The 17,129-nt window shown below is 44.1% G+C and overlaps 1 protein-coding gene across 1 annotated transcript in view; it reads left to right on the top strand.

The window, feature by feature from the left end:
* LOC145415669 (ankyrin repeat and BTB/POZ domain-containing protein 2) overlaps positions 1 to 17,129 on the top strand; it is a 208,935-nt gene that overhangs the window by 89,818 nt on the left and 101,988 nt on the right. The gene's annotated exons all lie outside the window — the stretch shown is intronic.

The following is a 17,129-nucleotide window of genomic DNA, read 5'->3' as shown; positions in this document are numbered from 1 at the left end:
ATGCCAAGTCACCTCAGCCAAAAAAAGCATGACAGGTCCGCCGCAAGGTCAAATGCACTCGCACTTTGACAGTTTTTTCGACTACTGTGGTGTTATGTGTCACAAATATTCACCAGAAGGTCAGACTGTCTACCAGCATTAGTACATCAACGTCATCCTTTGTCTTTGTGATGTAGTTTGGCAGAAGAAACAGACTTCTGGAAAGTGGCAAGTTGGAAGCTGCACCATGACAACGCCTCTGCCCGTTCTTCTCAACTGAGTCAGGAATTTTTGGACAAGCACAGCATCCCGCAGGTCCAGCAGGCTCCTTTCTCACCAGACTTGGCTTTGTGCGACTTTTGGTTATTGCCCGAGCTCAAAAATCCGCAGAAGGGAGATCATGACTAATGTGACAAAACACATGCAGTAGATACCAAAAACTGACTTTGAAAAATGTTTCAGGCAGTGGAAAGAACACTGGGCTATGTGTGTCAAGTCAGAAGGGTCTTACTTTGGGGGGGATTAGTGTCTTAGTGCAACAGGTTAGCTTTTTATGTTTTAGAGCCTAAGGTTGGATACTTTCTGAACAGACCTCATATCCGTACCTAACCTATGTTCAAAATTAGCCTATTTAAGAGTTATAACCATCCAGAGCAGTACATTCTGCCACTACTAACCATTGTAGATTGCTTATCAAGTACGGTACTGTACAGAACATGAGGATATTGTAAGGACACTACAGGTATGTATAATTTGACAGATTATCAAGCAAAGAGTATTTACACTATGTATTGTTAGATGATTATCTAGCACAGAACATGGTGATGTGATTAAAACAGTACAGGCTGTCCTCACTATAATGATGAGATGCATTTGGGAAAACCCGGCGATGAGCTGGGGTATCGTTAATCAGGGCTGTTATAACATAGAAAGTATGGTATCGTTAATCAGGGCTGTTATAACATAGAAAGTGTAGGGATACATTGGAGAGCCTTGGGATCCCACCCCAACTAAGTCCAATACCCATCCAAATGAGCCCAAACAAAGGTTTCTAGTCTACGTAAACCCCCCCAATAGCTTTGAAACAAGGTAAATCAAGCCTAAAAGCACTTTGTAACTAAATCCAAAAATAAAATCTGAAAATCATCAAAATATGTCTGGAAGAAAATCAAACTTAGTAAATTGTACCAAAAAATCACTGTGTACACCCCACTCATGACTAAAAACACATTAATCTAAGTCTAAAAATAGTTTATAAATCAACCTAAACAAAAATATGTAGTACAAAATATCATGGAATTCTGGAAAACTCAAAAAATTGTTATAATCAACATACAACTCTCAGCACTTACTCAGTTCCTTGTCCAGTCCTGGTCATCATCCCGGCCACAGTATCCCCCCCGAGGCTAGGGGACATCTGGTGCCCCTGGGCACATACTCATCCTCCTAAAACCCCCCCCAAACCCATCTCCACTGGATGAGGGAGAGCATGAGGAGGAAGGCTGGTGAGGCGGTGTGGATGAAGGAGACTGATGCGATGGCTTACGAGGTTTGGAGGTTGTGGTAAACCAATACGATGGCTTACGTGGTGTGGAGGTATCGGGAGAGTGATGCGATGGCTTACGTGGTGTGGAGTTTGTGGGAGACCGATGCGATGGCTTATGTGGTGTGGAGGTATCGGGAGAGTGATGCGATTGCTTACGTGGCGTGGAGGTAGCAGGAGACTGAGGCAGTGGTTGACGTGGTGTGGAGGTAGCAGAAACTGAGGTGATGGCTGATGTGGTGTGGAGGGTGAGCAAGGCAGGAGAGAGCCAGGTGGTGAGAGATTGGGAGAGCAAGAAGGCAGAGAGGAAGGACACATGAACCATGGAGACGTGGACCTGCTTTGATGGGATGCCTATCGCCAGAGGTGCAGCACATCTTCCTCAGCTGGTGGAGGGCTGCAAAGATGCATAGCTGGTGGATGGCCTGGGCTCATCTGACGAGGTCGACATGGAGGAAGGGATGCGCCTGAAGAAGGTGGTGATGGTAGTCTTCCCGGCTGCCCACTTCTTCTCACTGAGCAGCTCCCTGTATATCCAAATCCACTCCTCAATGTGCAGCACAGCATCTGTACTCCTCCCTGGGAAAGGGTCCTTATCCTGCATGATGGTGAAGGCTTGGTCAACAAGGGAGACCATCTCCTTCAGGGCCTTAAGGCCCAGCATTGGCAACTCTTGCATGGCTTCATGCTTAGACTCCTGATAGGCATGCTGAATCTCCATGTTCATTAGCTCCTCCTTACTCAGCTCCTCTCTGTGGCTTTCCAACATCTCATCCACCTCCTCCACATCAACATCATGGAAGCCAGCCTCCTGAGTGAGTGTGACGATGTCCAGCCGCACCCACTCCACAGGCTGGACTCGCACCTCCTAGGAAAACCTCTGAATGAGTGCACACACTCAGGCCAGAGCTTGCACCATGCACCGTTCATTGTCGCCTGCTTTATCTCCCGCCGGGCACCCATATGTTCTCGATGGTGTTCCTGATATTGTAGTCTCACCAGAACTGTTTCACAGATGCCCAGTCATTTCCGTTGCACACCCTGACCAGTTGCTGCATTGTACAGCAGAGTTGGTAAGGCTTGAAAGTTGCAGTTACACCCTGGTCCATCGGTTATGCAGTGATGTGGTGTTGGAGGGCAGGAACACCACCTCAGTGTTCCTGGCCCAGTCATTCATTACAGGTGGATGGCTTGGAGCATTGTCTTCCACCAAGAGAAACCAGCTGGCCAGGTTGTTCTTGGAGGCATACCTACACAGGTCAGGTGAGAGATAGAAAGTAAGATGAACAGATGAGAGAGGTGAGCCAGGCCTTCTTGTTCGACTTCCAGATCACTCCTAAGTCCTTCTTGATGTAGCCAGTCAACACCCTTGGATTCTGTGAGTGGCAGACAAAGAGCAGCTTTAACTTCAAGTTGCCCTCTGCATTGCCTCCAGAGGACAAGTGTGAGTCAGTCCTTGGCAGCCTTGAACCCCGATGCAGACTTTTCCTCTATTGCAAGGAATGTCATGGATGACATCCTCTTCCAAAAGAGGTCCATCTTGTCGAAGTTCAACACTTCGTGCTGTAGCCTCCCTCCTCAATTTTTGCCCTAAGTGTAGCCAGGAAACACCACTGCAACTTCCTGGTCAGCACTCGCCGCTTCCCCAGAAGTACTTATGTGTCGGAGTCCTGCATGCTTCTTGAAGTGGTCAAACCAGCCATTGCTGGCTTTGAACGCTACCTTTTCCTTCAAGCCATGCTTTGCCTTCACCTTTTCTCACAGAGAGAGAGCCTTGTTGTATATGATAGACATGCCAGGGGGCACCTTCCTCTGGTTCTGGTCCTCTGCCCAGGTCTTGAGCGTCCTTTCCATCTCTTCCATCACCGGGTCCTGGTGAGGCGAGCTGCTGTCAGGGTGGCCACTTCACCTGCAGCAGCTTTGATGGCATCACCCTTCTTCAGGATGGTGGCCACCATCGACTGCGGCAGGCAGCGAACAGAGGCGATAGCACACACACCCTGGTCCCTATTGTGACGCTTTAAAATATCCAGCTTCACTTGCATTGCTGTGTTTTCACATTGCCACTTAGCCATCCCATCACCACTAGCACCTTCAGAGGGATGCTGGGAACTGTGCTTTGCACCACTATCACCACCAGCACCACCACATTGAGCACCTTTGCCAGACATGATTTCCTTATTTATGCCCAAAAAAACATACAAAATCACTCTAAAATATCATTTATGACACTGCACTGATCACCAGCACTGCAGTACCACAGTTACAATGAACAATGATATGTTGCAACACAAGATGAGGTGAGGTAACATGATGTAGCACAGGTAAGTGAAGGGGAGATCTTCACTCAGTCACAGACACGACAAGAAGGACGGTGCGGAGAGTGGGACCCTGCACTACGAGACAGAGATGGCCCACCAATGTTGCGATGTGCAATTGGTTCTGTGCATTTAAACAATGTCAGGAATCCTGTGGGTGCAAAACAGCCCATCGGATAACCGGGGACTGGCCATTGATGGGTGGGGAATGGTATTAATTTTTTTTACATCGTTATGGCAGGGTACCGTATAGCAGTTGATCATATAGCAGGGTATGCCTGTACTGTATTTATTGTTAGATAGACCATCAAGCATAGAACATGGTGATATCATTAATGTATTGTAACACTTGCCAATTTAAGGCCATGGGAATCACACATACCGGTAATACACAACACGTATCCCTCAATTATTAAAACTTTTTAACACACACTACTTCAGTTATCATTCCCCAGGATTACTCACAGTCTATATTAACCATGCGGTTGTCCCTTGAGTTGTGCAGCTAATGTTAACCTAGAGCAGTGCACATGATGGGCCTGCGCATGACCAACAGTTGACACCTATTGTATTGGCTCTTATGAATTAATGTCATCTCCAGGCTGCCCCCCACTTCTGCCTAAGACCCTTTTATGGCCAAACACTCTTACTGATATGCTTTCCAAAGACATATTCAGCTCTTCAGAGGTAAAACAGACATAAGACAGTGATATTAGAAAGACATAAAGCAGCAAATTAGGCACTTACATTCACAGACAACAACAGCAGGCTTGGTGTTGAGGGGGGAATCTGAGCCCGAGGAGTTGAGGCCGGGGCAGGGCTTTCAGTTCCTCTGCACCTCCATTAGATGGTGAAGGTGGCAGAACACCCATCAAACCCGTTGGCAGCAATGTCTGAGGAGTCCTGTGCAGTAGTGGGTGGTTGGTCCTTAGTTGCTTATAGAGAGATAGGGGTGGAGCTGGTTGTAGCAGTGGTAGGAGACAGGCTGTGGTAAATTGCTGGAGCTTGTTGTTAAGTCATAAGTAGAGATCCAGTCTCCTCGCTCACTCTGAGTGCCCTGAACTGAATTTGTTGTTTCTTTTTTATTATGCAAGGAAGAAGGAACCAAAGGCTAGAAGCCTGCAAATTGTTCCATCAAAAAAAAAAAAAAAAAAAAAAAAAAAAAAAGAGAGAGAGAGAGAGAGAGAAAGAGAAATCCAAGGTCTGTTCATTTTGAGGTGCCTCGACACACTGCATTAAAAAGACTGGAGGTCATAGGCAGTAGGAAATACAGAGAGACGAAGACAGTTCTAGAGTTGATTGGTTGCATACATGAAGAACTGGGAGTAAGAGTTAACCTTTGCATTAGAGAAATGAACAGAAAAGAGAAGTGAGCTTGTTGCTAGATGGCAAGCAGACAGTTCATAGAAGCAGTGACCACTGAAGTAGCGATAGAAGAGAGACAGAGATGCAACAGTGCAGCAGAGAGATAGAGGTTGAAGGGAGCCAGTAAGAGGAGGAGAGTTAATGAGACAAAAAGCCTTTAACTCCACCTTGTTAAGAAGAGCTATATGTGGGGAGCATCCCCACACATGGGAGTTGTACTCTACACATGTGAATAAGACCTGTGTATAAAGTCAACAACTGTGCAGGAGTGAAGAATGCATGGAGTTAGCTTAGCACACCTAATCTCTGGGAAGTAGATTTCACAAGAGAGGTGACATGATCTTTCCAAGATAAATCCTGAGAGAATGAAACCCCAAGTACTGTATATTCAGCGATGATGCAAGACTGAGCTGGATCTTCATCATCATCATCATCATCCGGACCTCCTTTCCCACCCTAGGGCAGGGTGAGGAGTAGCACGTCCAGAAAGCCTAACTTTGCCCAGTTTAACCCCTTAAACGCGGCTGTGTACAGTCGATCCCCCCCGAGTGGCGGGGTTGTATCGCGGTCTGAGTACCTGTAGGAAAATATTCGCCAAAAATCAGGGATTAACCCTAGAACATTATACTTGGTATGGCAGATAGTACTTACATTCAGCTTTCTCCAGAGACAGGTGTTGAGCCTTCGTGGACTACCCAAGGACTTGTGGAGACTTGCAAAGTTGGGTAACCAAATCTTCACTTTCACACCTCCAGCAGCCCGGTTTCCCCTCTACCACAGCCTCATTCTGTCACAGTAAACTTTATACTACAACGTAAAGGTAGTTAAGAATCCGTATTTGTACAATAAGCACTGAAAATAAGGCTAAAATCAACGGAGTGTACGGCCAACATGCACTGTGGCGGCGGTCTTCCCGTCACTCAACAAACATTTCCATTTTCACAGCTAAAAACATGTATACTACATTATTTTCAATCATATTACTTCCCAAAAGATCACCACGGCGCGCTTTTTATTCTGCCTTACGTCCGCCACTTTATTCTCGTTCCTGTCGGCCGCTTGCACTGACTGGGAAGAGCTAGAACTCTCCATAATCTCACTTTGAAAGCCTGCAGTAAACTGACGCTAAACAGGGGCAAACCGTGAGAAAAAAAGCTAGTGTTACAACTGGGGAAACAAGCGTTTCTTAGTAGCATAAACTGCTTGCGAGAGGAGATCGCAGATTTACAGTTCTGAGCGCTCAGAGCGCTGCCATGTATCACAGCCAGGCTGGCCGGGCCATGGTGGGGGGGGGACGGGGGGAAAATGCGATATTTGGCAACAACTGAGGTCAGTAGTACAAAGGTAAAGTATGCTAGTTGTAGCTAGAGGTTGGTGGTACTGATAGACAATACCAGCTGGAGCCTGCTTGCCCGCGGTTATTCAAAATTTACTCAAATCGCAAACGCGACGATCCGCGTTTAAGGGGTTAATGGGCCACGCTTCCATTCACTTATCATGCAAGCCCCTGGAATCCTGGCTTTATCTGATACACCAGAAACATTCACCACATTCTGTAGCTTCACATAAACATATCTGATAGAGCTGGATGTTGTTAAAAATTAGGGGATACTCCTGTGGTAGGTTTTGATGGGTTGAAAGATGAAAGAACTAAGTTTTTGATGCATTAAAAACAGCAAGATTACTTTTACCCCAATTAGAAATATGAGCCAAGTCAGATATTAAGTGTGCCATAGCCTCATCCTTCATTTGTTGAAGTAACTGCAGAGATGGACATTGCATGAAGCAGGTGAAATGGTGAAGGATGGAGTCATCAGTATATGAGTGGATAGGGTTAGGTGTACAGCTTTGAAGATCACTGATAAACAAAAAGAAGGGAGTTGGTGATAGGACAGAACCCTGAGGAATATCACTATTGGCAGCCCTAGGAGAAGAATGATGGCAATCTACAACAGCAGCTATAGAACAACCAGAAAGGAAACTTGAGATGAAGGCACAGCTAGAAGGATAGAAACCTTAAGAGAGCAGTTTGGAAATTAAAGATTTATGCCAGACTCGAACAGAAGTCTTTGAGATGTTTAGCGCAGTGGCAAATCTATCACCAGCCCTGAAAGGAGGATGACCAGGAGTCTGAAAGGAAGGTGAGAATATTACCAGTGGAGTGTCCCTGGTGGAACCCATACTGATGATCAGAAAGAAGGTTGTAATAGGAAACGTACTTTAAAATTATTTTGTTAAAAATAGATTTTAAAACTTCAGAAATACAGGATGTTAAAGTAATTGGGAGATAGGTAGAGGGCCAGGAATGATCACCCTTCTTTGGGACAGGCTGAATGAGAGCAAATTTCCAGCAAGAAGGAAAGACACAAGTTGACAGACCAAGGCAAAAGAGTTTACCTAGGCAGGGTGTAAGCACAGAAGCACAGTTCTTGAGGACAACAGGAAGGACCTCATAAGGTGCACTTGCCATATAAATTTAAGAAATTTTAATGTCAGCCATGAGGAAGTCAGAGGGGGGAAGTGATGGAGGAACAGCACTGGAATTGTCTAAGGTGGAACAGGAGGGGTAAGTCTAAGTTAAGAGTTCTGCTTTATCAGTAGAAGAAACAGCTTCAGAGTCATCAGAGTGGAAAAGAGGAGGGAAAGATGATGATGTAAAGTTGTTGGAAAGGTTTTTGGCATGGTGCCAGAAGGAGCAGGAAGAATCTGAGTCAGAGAGTTCAGAGCACTCAGTACAAACTAGTAATTTTTAGCTGAGCAAAAGACTGACTTAGCATGGTTCTGGGCAGAGACATAAATGAGATAAGATTTATGGGTGGGTTGGTTGTGGTACCTTTTGTTGGCCTTCTCCTTGTTATGGACAGCATTTAGAACAGATGTTATTAAACCAAGATTTTTTTTTTTTTTTTTTTGTATTAGCCACAGGATAAGAGAAAGGAACATATGCATCCATGCCCAGTGAGAATAACCTCCGTAATGCACAAGGCACACTCAGATGGCTCTTGGCCATGAAAGCAATTATCATTCTAGGAAAGATCAAAGAAGTACTGCCAGAGGGCCTCCCAATCTTCAGCTCCAAAGTGCCATAGCTGCTGCTTCTTAGGAGAGCCTGCAGTTCTTACTGGAGCATTAGGACTGGTTAAGGTGATAAGGTTGTGGTTGGAGGATCCCACTGGAGAGAAAAGATGAATAGCAGAAGTAGAAGGATTATATGTAAGGAAAAGGTCAAGTATGCTGGAATTCTCTCCAAGGCAGTTAGGGATATGGGTAGGTTGGTGTACAAGCTGCTTGAGGTCATTAAGGATACAAAAGATTTAGGCCTGTTCACCAGGTGGATCAGTGAAAGGATAGGAGAGCCAAAGATGATGGTGAACATTGAAATCACATAAAATGGTGATTTCAGAGAAAGGTGAAATTGACTGGATGTAGAGGTAAGATAGCCAAAGATTTTTCCATATTCAGTAGAATTAGGGGATAAGTATACAGCACAGATATATTTAGTTAGAAAATGACAAATAACCAAAGCCAGTGAGTACAGAAGTCAGAAGATTATAGTTTGGGAGCACCAGTGCAAGATATGTTGTTGCATACATATACACAACAGCCACTTTTGGCTTTGAAGTTAGTATATAGAAGGTAGGAGGGTACAGGGAAGGGTTTGCTATCAGTTGCCTCAGACAGTGAGTGTCATCGAGGAAGAGAAGGTGATGTTTAGAGAAAGAGAGATGGTGTTCATCAGGGAGAAAATTAAAGGAAAGCCCACAAATGTTGTAGAAATGAACAAGAAGTGAGTCAGACAGTGGTTTCATGCATCACTCTTAGCCAGAGAGGTAGATGGTGGGGTCTCTTATGGTCATTCCCCCCCCCTCCCTGTGAGACTTTTGGGCTGATCATTGACATGCAGTTTTGCTGATTTTGGAATAGAAAGTGTGATGTGTATTGTGTTTGTAGTTTGGTGTTGACAAACGAAATTGTACAGGAGAGTATGCTGGCCTACTGTCTGTGGTACTGATACACTGAAAAAGTTCAGCAAAGGGGAATGGTCAGAAGCTAGTCCCAAGAGCTGATGAAATGGAGGCTTCAGTTCTCTCTCATCTGCTTTCCACCTACTGGCACCACTTACATCATCTGACACTTTTACCTAAATATTGTTAGCTTATCTTACAGTTTATGAATATTGACAGGAATGGTTTTGCTTTGCACACAGACATACTTCATCAGTATTTTCTCACCCAGTTAACACAAGATCACATAGTGCTTTCTTTCAACACTGTGTAATCCCATCTGAGTAGCCAGTTCAGATATTTCATGCTTTTTTTTTTTTACAGTGTGCACTGTTGATACATTAATACAGAAACGTAGAGCATATTCCACCATTTAAAAACTGGCCACACAGTGCAGTGTTTAATTTTTTGTGGCTAAGGAAAGGGGTGCATACATATGAGATGGTCCTCCCATTGGCTAAACCATTTTTCAGTTCAAGGGTCACAGTAAAAACACACACACACACACACACACAGTGGTGCAGTGGTAACGTTCTCGCTTGCCAACTGGTGGACGGGAGTTTGCGCCTCGCTCAGGTTGCAAAAAGTTTCACTGATGAAGTGGGTGGTTACTGTCCCCCTTGAGCAAGGGGACAGGTGTGTGTGTATGAAGGTCACAGCCTTGCCCTTAGATCGGACTACATGAGCTCTCAGCTCCCTTCCGGGAGGGTAAAAGCTGACGATCACGACCATCAAGTGATCCTGACCGACCCGGTGAATTATACACACACAACATCATCATCGACAAAGCATCAGTAGAAGAAACTAAACTTACAAACAGTTCCAGCACTTCACAAACAACATTACAGATGCACAAGAGAAGACAAACAGCAGGGAAGGAAGGGTATGACTTAATTTCAAAGACCTCCCATTCTTCAACACTGCACAACAAACAGAAAAACACCTGCCCAATGACAACACCACAGAAATAGCATTAGTACAAATCAAAATACAGTACGGTAATCTCTCGATTATCTGGATGGCCATTACCCAGACACTGCAATCTGGCTGTTTCAAACCACTGTTCGTACATTTTTTCCCACTATCTGGACAAAATGCTTGCATCCATCTCAAAATTATGGTCACGCAAAATATTTCTTCCCGGACGGGTGAGAACAGCCTGGTGCGCTGGTGTGTCAGACTGGTTTGTTTACTTTACGTTTGCCAGAGACCCCTGTTGCTTACTCTCATTTCCTGCGCAATACTTGTGTTGTGAACAGTTCTTCCCAGACCATTGTTATGGCGGCGCATGTGGTGGTTTTTGTGATGGTTCCCTACCTGCTTCAGGCCTTGCTATTCCTTGCATGCTTCTTCCTAGGGTGTGTGATGATGGCACCTCCATCAGGGAAGAGGAAGAGGGTAGTGTTGACTCTGGAGATGAATCAGGAGATCCTGAGTAGATTGATGAGGGATGGTCCACTTCCTGCATCGTTAAGGAGTATGACCTGGCCCGTTCAATCCTACATGACATCAGGAAAGCCTGTGACAAACCCACCCAGTACACAGCCAGTGCTGGATTAAGATGGTGCGGGGCCCTAGGCCATACATTTTGGTGGGGACCTATTCCCCAGTTAAGTTATATACATAATACATCAGTATCTTATCCATCACATTAACCCTATTAAATCCATGTATAATAACAAATTCAATAAAGTGGTGCTATATTCATCATATTAGCCCTATGAGTAAATCAATATAAAAGAACATAAATTCCATGAAGTAGTTTAATTATTTACATTATGCATGCATAGCATATCCATCATATTAGTGCTACGATTAAATCCATGTAAAAGAGCACAATGTCAATGAAGCAGTGCTTAATATTTACATGCATGGAATTATTGGCAAGTGACATAACCATCACTGAATCATATTAACTTTTTTCTGGATGTAGTTTTAGCAGTCATTAATGATGTCCTGAAAATCAATCTCTTTTGTCAAATCTGATTCAGTGGTCAACAAAGAGAGGTTGCACAATTTGTCTTGGCATAATGTCGATCGAAGCTGGTAATACACTCATTTTAACACAGAAAAAGATCATTCTCCTTCAGTGTTAGCAGCTGGAAGTGTTAGATAAAGGCAGTATGCAATGTCAACATTCAGGAAAGTTTCAGAGATTCCAGCATTTTGGATACGCCTCAAAGCAGCTAGGGGTGAACACTTTTCATGAGTATTGAACCATCTCTTCTACAAATGTGTGCTCTGCATCTGCCGAGAAATGTTCCTGCAAATTTGAAGCTGCTTCCCTCAGATCAGAATCTGACAGAGTAGTGATATCAAACAGAAATCCAAACTTATCTTGGAGTTTGCAGTAGATTTCTTTCCTTTTAATTAATTCCGTTGTCAGTGAATCTAATATGAAGAAGTATGTAGCTGTCTCGAACTTCTGTCTTGGTAACAACACATCTTCATTGTCTGCTTCATTGAAAAACCGTTTCCTCTTCCTTGACCACTGATGTTCAGCCTGGTAACTGTATTCCTCTACACGTAGCTTAGACTTCTCTTCAAAGTTGTCAAAAGCTTGATAACTGCGCACTGTACTCACAAATCCCAGTAAGCTCTCATAGAGAAAGAACATGTTGCTATTTCAATTTCAGTTTTCTGGAGACTCGCTTGTGGCATTGAACCGTTCCAGTATACACTCCCAAAGTACACAGAAAAAGACTGTTTCAAAATCTTCCATTTATGACGCCAAACTGGATGCCTAACTTCTAATCTGGTCTTCATCCTCTGCCAAGTGAATCAAAGCTGTACATATTTCAACAAAGTTCTCTTTCAAAGCATGTGTTGCATCAGTTGGTGCTGACCACCTTGTGGTTGATAATGACGATATCTCAGTGAATTGTTGATTTCAGAATACTCCAATGATGAGATAAAGCAGAGAAAAAGTTGAAGAATGTTTGTACAAATCCAAGGAATGAAACTGCATTGGCACAACACTCTGCAGCGCATGATCCAACGAGATTCAAAGAATGTGCTGGGCAAGGCACATATTCAGCCAGTGGGTTAATCCGTTTGATTTGGGCTTGAAGTCCTTGGTATTTACCTGACATGTTGCTTGCATTGTCATAGCTTTGGCCATGGCAATCCATAATAGAGAAATCATGTTCATGCAGAGTATCAAGGACCACGTTCATCCTTGTCTCACCATTATGACCCTTAAGAGGAAGGAAGTTTAGGAATCGTTCTACAGGCTTACCACTGGTCCACAAAGTGACCAATGAATGTCAGCTGATCCACATGTGATATATCTGGGGTTGAATCCACACTAATTGCAAAGTACTTTGCGGTTTTCACATCGGAGATGAGGTTAGAGAGAACCTTTTTCGTCTGCTATATAATTTCATTGCAGATTGTGGATGGCATGCAAGAAACATTGCCTCTTCCAGCACTCCCAAAATGTGACACATGATCTGTGATGAGTGGATCAAATTATGCTAACAGTTCAGTAATCCCCAGATAGTTTCCATTGTTGTTAGATCCAAAAACCTCATTTTCCCCATGAAAAGCAAGTCCTCATTGAGCTAAGAATTTCACAGTGGCAACAACTCTTCCAAGAACATTTCTCCAATAAATGCACTCTTTTTCAATTTGAATTTCCAAATGTGTGTTCATGCAACCCTTCTTTCGTGCAAGAGATATACTGGAAATAACACATTTCGTATGAGTAGTGCAATTTTCATGTTCCCCGATTCGTTGAGCATTTTTGTAGTCATTGAATCCATGAGTGAATGCACTTTCTTCGTCAAAAAAGTTTGCATGCCGAACAGTACACTTTTCCCGAGGTTTCAGAGTATACCATCCAAGTTCGTTTCACTGTTTCAGAATTTGCAAGTTTCCTGAAAAACATAGACGAATTCAAATAACGAATTCCTCCATCGTCATAAATCTTTGCTGACTTTTTAAAGTCAATGTCAAATGTCTGACTGAAGTTTTCTGCAATGAATGACTGATGAGGAGAATGCAAATATTTCCTATGGCCAAGAGTGAGGGTCACATAAAACAAAGTCTGTGGGTGAAATGCCTGTCACATTTGAAGCAGACAGTGAGGATGTAGATGTAGGCATAGAAGGAGGTGTATGTATCTTCAACTTCTGAGCTGTCCAGTTCAGTTGCGAAGGCATCAGTAGAAACTGCTGTAGGTTTCACAAACATATCAGTAACTTTTCTGCAAGTGGCTGCATCTTTCTTTTTTTGGTCTTCTTCCTGTATTTTCTTTTTTCATTTCTGTGACCTACTGTATTCACATATGTCTGTCCAATATCACATTCATGAGAAGCCATAACTCAGATATCTGCAGCAGAATAAAAATCCACTCAAGTTCATGCAAAACACGATGGAAATGTGGTGATGACATGGTTATTCTTGATGTTTTAATAAAGATTCATTATAATGGAGAAAAATGCACCAAGAATCTCATAAATTTGCATAAACCAGGCCCCCTCAGCCCCCTCCCATCATAGATCTCCCAGCAGGTTCCATAGGCTACAGCAATGCTCTGGCAATACATTTTGTGTGAGTCAGTTGTAGAAAAATATCAGTAAGGCACAATTCAGGGAGGGAGCATGTGAAAAAGATTTCGCTTCTGGTAGGATGCTTAATGGATTAGGCTAAGGGTCCTAGACTGTGGTTATTTTCCAGTTACAGTATATCAATGATCACGTGCTATAATCACTGTGAATAGTACGGTACAGTACAGTACATAAGTTGGAGATATAATGATATACATCATACACACCTAATCAGTCTGAAACCTAGAGCCAAAGGGAGGAACATGATTCATGAAAGCCGCGTGGAGCCAAGGCGTCATGCGTCAGCTGTGTTTTGAAAACATGCTGAGTTTTAAAGATAACCGCTTGAGGCACTGCAGAAGGCCGCAGACATCAACAAGCGGGAATTTTAAACCTTCTTGTTCTGTAATATTCATTATGTTTACTGTTTTTATTTTCACTTGGAAATGACAGTGTATCTATAAATATAGCTTGTAATTTAAGGTGGTATCATGGATAGAAATATGATACTCCATAAGGCATAGATCATATGTCCATTATATTAAAATGGCGGCACCTTTGGGGTATTATCCCATAAGTGCAGGGCCCCCAAATTTGCAAGGCCCTAGGCCTTGGCCTTTTTTGCCTATGCCATAATCTGGTCCTGTACACAGCAGACTTTCACCAGAAGAACAGACGCAATACCGAATGGAAGACTATGAGTTTGCCCTAGCATGCCAAAGTCGACTGTTCGACATTGACCTAGTACCGGCAGCAGTGGGCTGCAGGCATGCTAGTGAGAGACACTGAGTTGAAGGCTGCTGCCAAGAAGTTTGCCCACCTTCACAACATCCCCGACTTCAAGGCATCCGAAAGTTGGTCGTTCAGGTTCAAGCTTCGACATAGCCGTACCAATCATAAGACCCATGGCAAAGCTTTAGACACTGGTGAGGTGGGAGTGGAGGGCCTTGCTCTTGGTCAAGCCTATAATTCTGACAAACTGGCCTCTTCTACCGCTCAGTGCCCGCAAACAATCTGGTAGATGAGAAGGAGAAGCGTGCTCCTGGCCACAAGTTGTCTAAGCAGTGGGTATGTGTTTTGTGCTGTGCTAATGCTAATGGGTCACACCAACAGAAACCCATTATTGTTGGGTGTGCAAAACAGCTCATTGTCCTCGTGGGTTAATGGATGTCCTTCCTGTTATGTGGTACCATTCTGTGAAAGCCAGGTGTACCTGCAAGATCTTCACAGATTGGTTCCACAGGCATTTCGTCAAAGTCATCTGTTATCAAACAGAGGAACTTGGAATCCCTTGTGACCAGGTAAAGGCCCTTCTCCTGGACAATGCCCCTGCACATCCCTCCTAGAAAGAATTGGTTGCAGATGATGGTTGCATTAGGTGCATGTTTTTGCCACCTAATACCACTGCTCTGATTCAACCAATGGACCAGGGTGTGATCAAGGCCACAAAGAGGCTGTACCAACAGAGGTTCCTCTACAAGGTGATGGTTGTTCTTGAGGAGGAGGACGAGCAGAGTCAGGGGCCAGACACACAAGGGCAGAGGACACTGGAGGCACTACAACCTTAAGTCTGCAGTTTACAACAGGGCAAGTGCATGGAAGGAAGTCTCCATGAAAACCCCCAAAAGTAGTTGGTCTCATCTTTAGGACACAAGAGCAGCGAGGTTGTGGATGTCGATGACGTGCAGAAGTGGTTAGACGATGATGGGAGCAATCCCGGCTATCAGGTTATGTCGGACTTCGAGATCGCCACTTCTGTTGCTGCTGCCTGCCCAGAGGAGAGTGACGAGGACAATGCATATGACCCGGAGGAGTGCAGTACTCCAGTCATCCCCCCACCTGAGCACATTCCAGGCATATCCCGAGCAGGTGCTTGAGTATGCCGAGCACCCGGAATGTGACAGAGAGATGGTGCTTCTTTGCTGTGTGGAGGATCTGCATTTTGTGCAGGCAAGTGTCATCCAGTGCCTGAATTGTTGCTCTTATTACCAGTCCAAGATCAACTCCTTTTTTATGCCCCTGACCCCCACCCAGGCCACCTCTGCTCTGCCACCACCACAGCATCAAACCATGCCTTCATCAATGGAACCTAAGCATAGCACATCGTCAGCTGTTGTGTCTCTCCTGGACGTGAGTTTGCGGCAGTCTCCAGAGTCACCTGAAGTAGGCAGTCCATCACCACATCCCACAGCCACTCCCCAGGACAAACTGCTGGAGATCCTCCTTGACTCTAACTCAGATTACTCTCATTAGACCACGCCACTAGACCACATGGGATGTACTGTGCAGTGCAACAGCTTCACCAGCCACAGTACAACAGTCTGAGTCAAGGAGGTAGCAGATTATTCAGCACAACACCCAGCGAGGAATTGTGAGTGTTTACGTTAATTTTACTCTAGCTTACTGTACTCTACCATGATTTCATACTATTTTACTATGATTTTATTCTATTTTACCACAATGTTTCCTGTGCCCACTGCGTTTTTCTTGTGTAGATGGTATTCTCATGTTTTTTTCATGTCACTACAGAGTATGGCCTTGCAGTGGTGATTACTTGACTGTGGTTCATGGGTCTGCTTTACTATGATAATTGCATGGCTGTGGTTTATAGATCTGCTTGACTAGACAGAGTAGTGTTAAACTACAGGGACAAGTGTCGAACGATGTACTGTAGTGGCCTTTTACACTGGCTTTCAGAGTTTGGTTATTTATGAGCCGGGGCCAGGGAAGAAGTCCACTATCCGGATGGAGCCACTACCCCGGACATGCCTTTGGCTCTTTTACGCCAGATAATCGAGAGATTACTGTACACAGTGAATCACACAACATTGTTAACACCTTCATATCACCACTGACATCATGCCCCCAGGATACACTATATCCGTCTTCCCACTCTGGAATATACCAAGTGTAATAGTAGCTGGTGATCTAAATGCAAACAGTCCCTCACAGCTAAATGCACAGACACAAGATAGTTGAGGACCTTATTCAAAAACAAACATTTTAAAAAATCACAACACCCCAACTCGACTGCACACAAACTGAGTCGAACGCCCCCCCTGACATCACTTTGCTTTATTTGTCCTTACATTAGCCATTGAAGCTTCATAAAAAGTAGTACATGGTCTCCAGTGGGATCACCTTGCTATTATCATGTCATACACAGTAAAAGGGAAACTGGACAAAGAAAGGAAAACCATCATCGGTCACACTAGATACAAATCAGGTGTTAGAAAGTTTTAATATAAGTTCTTTTTAAAAGCTGACAAAGCAATTACCAGCAGAGCTGATTCTTTGTAAGGTAGTTTACCTCCCATGAGTCATTATTTTATAGCCAGCGTAAATTATACCCCATATGAGGCTTTCAGAT

The sequence above is a fragment of the Coenobita brevimanus genome, chromosome 103 (genome assembly GCF_032717465.1).
Source record: "Coenobita brevimanus isolate Jiangsu-jjx chromosome 103, ASM3271746v2, whole genome shotgun sequence".
Lineage (NCBI taxonomy): Eukaryota > Metazoa > Arthropoda > Malacostraca > Decapoda > Coenobitidae > Coenobita > Coenobita brevimanus.
The sequence above is the reverse complement of the archived record's forward strand: the minus strand, read 5'-3'. Positions and strand labels throughout refer to the sequence as shown.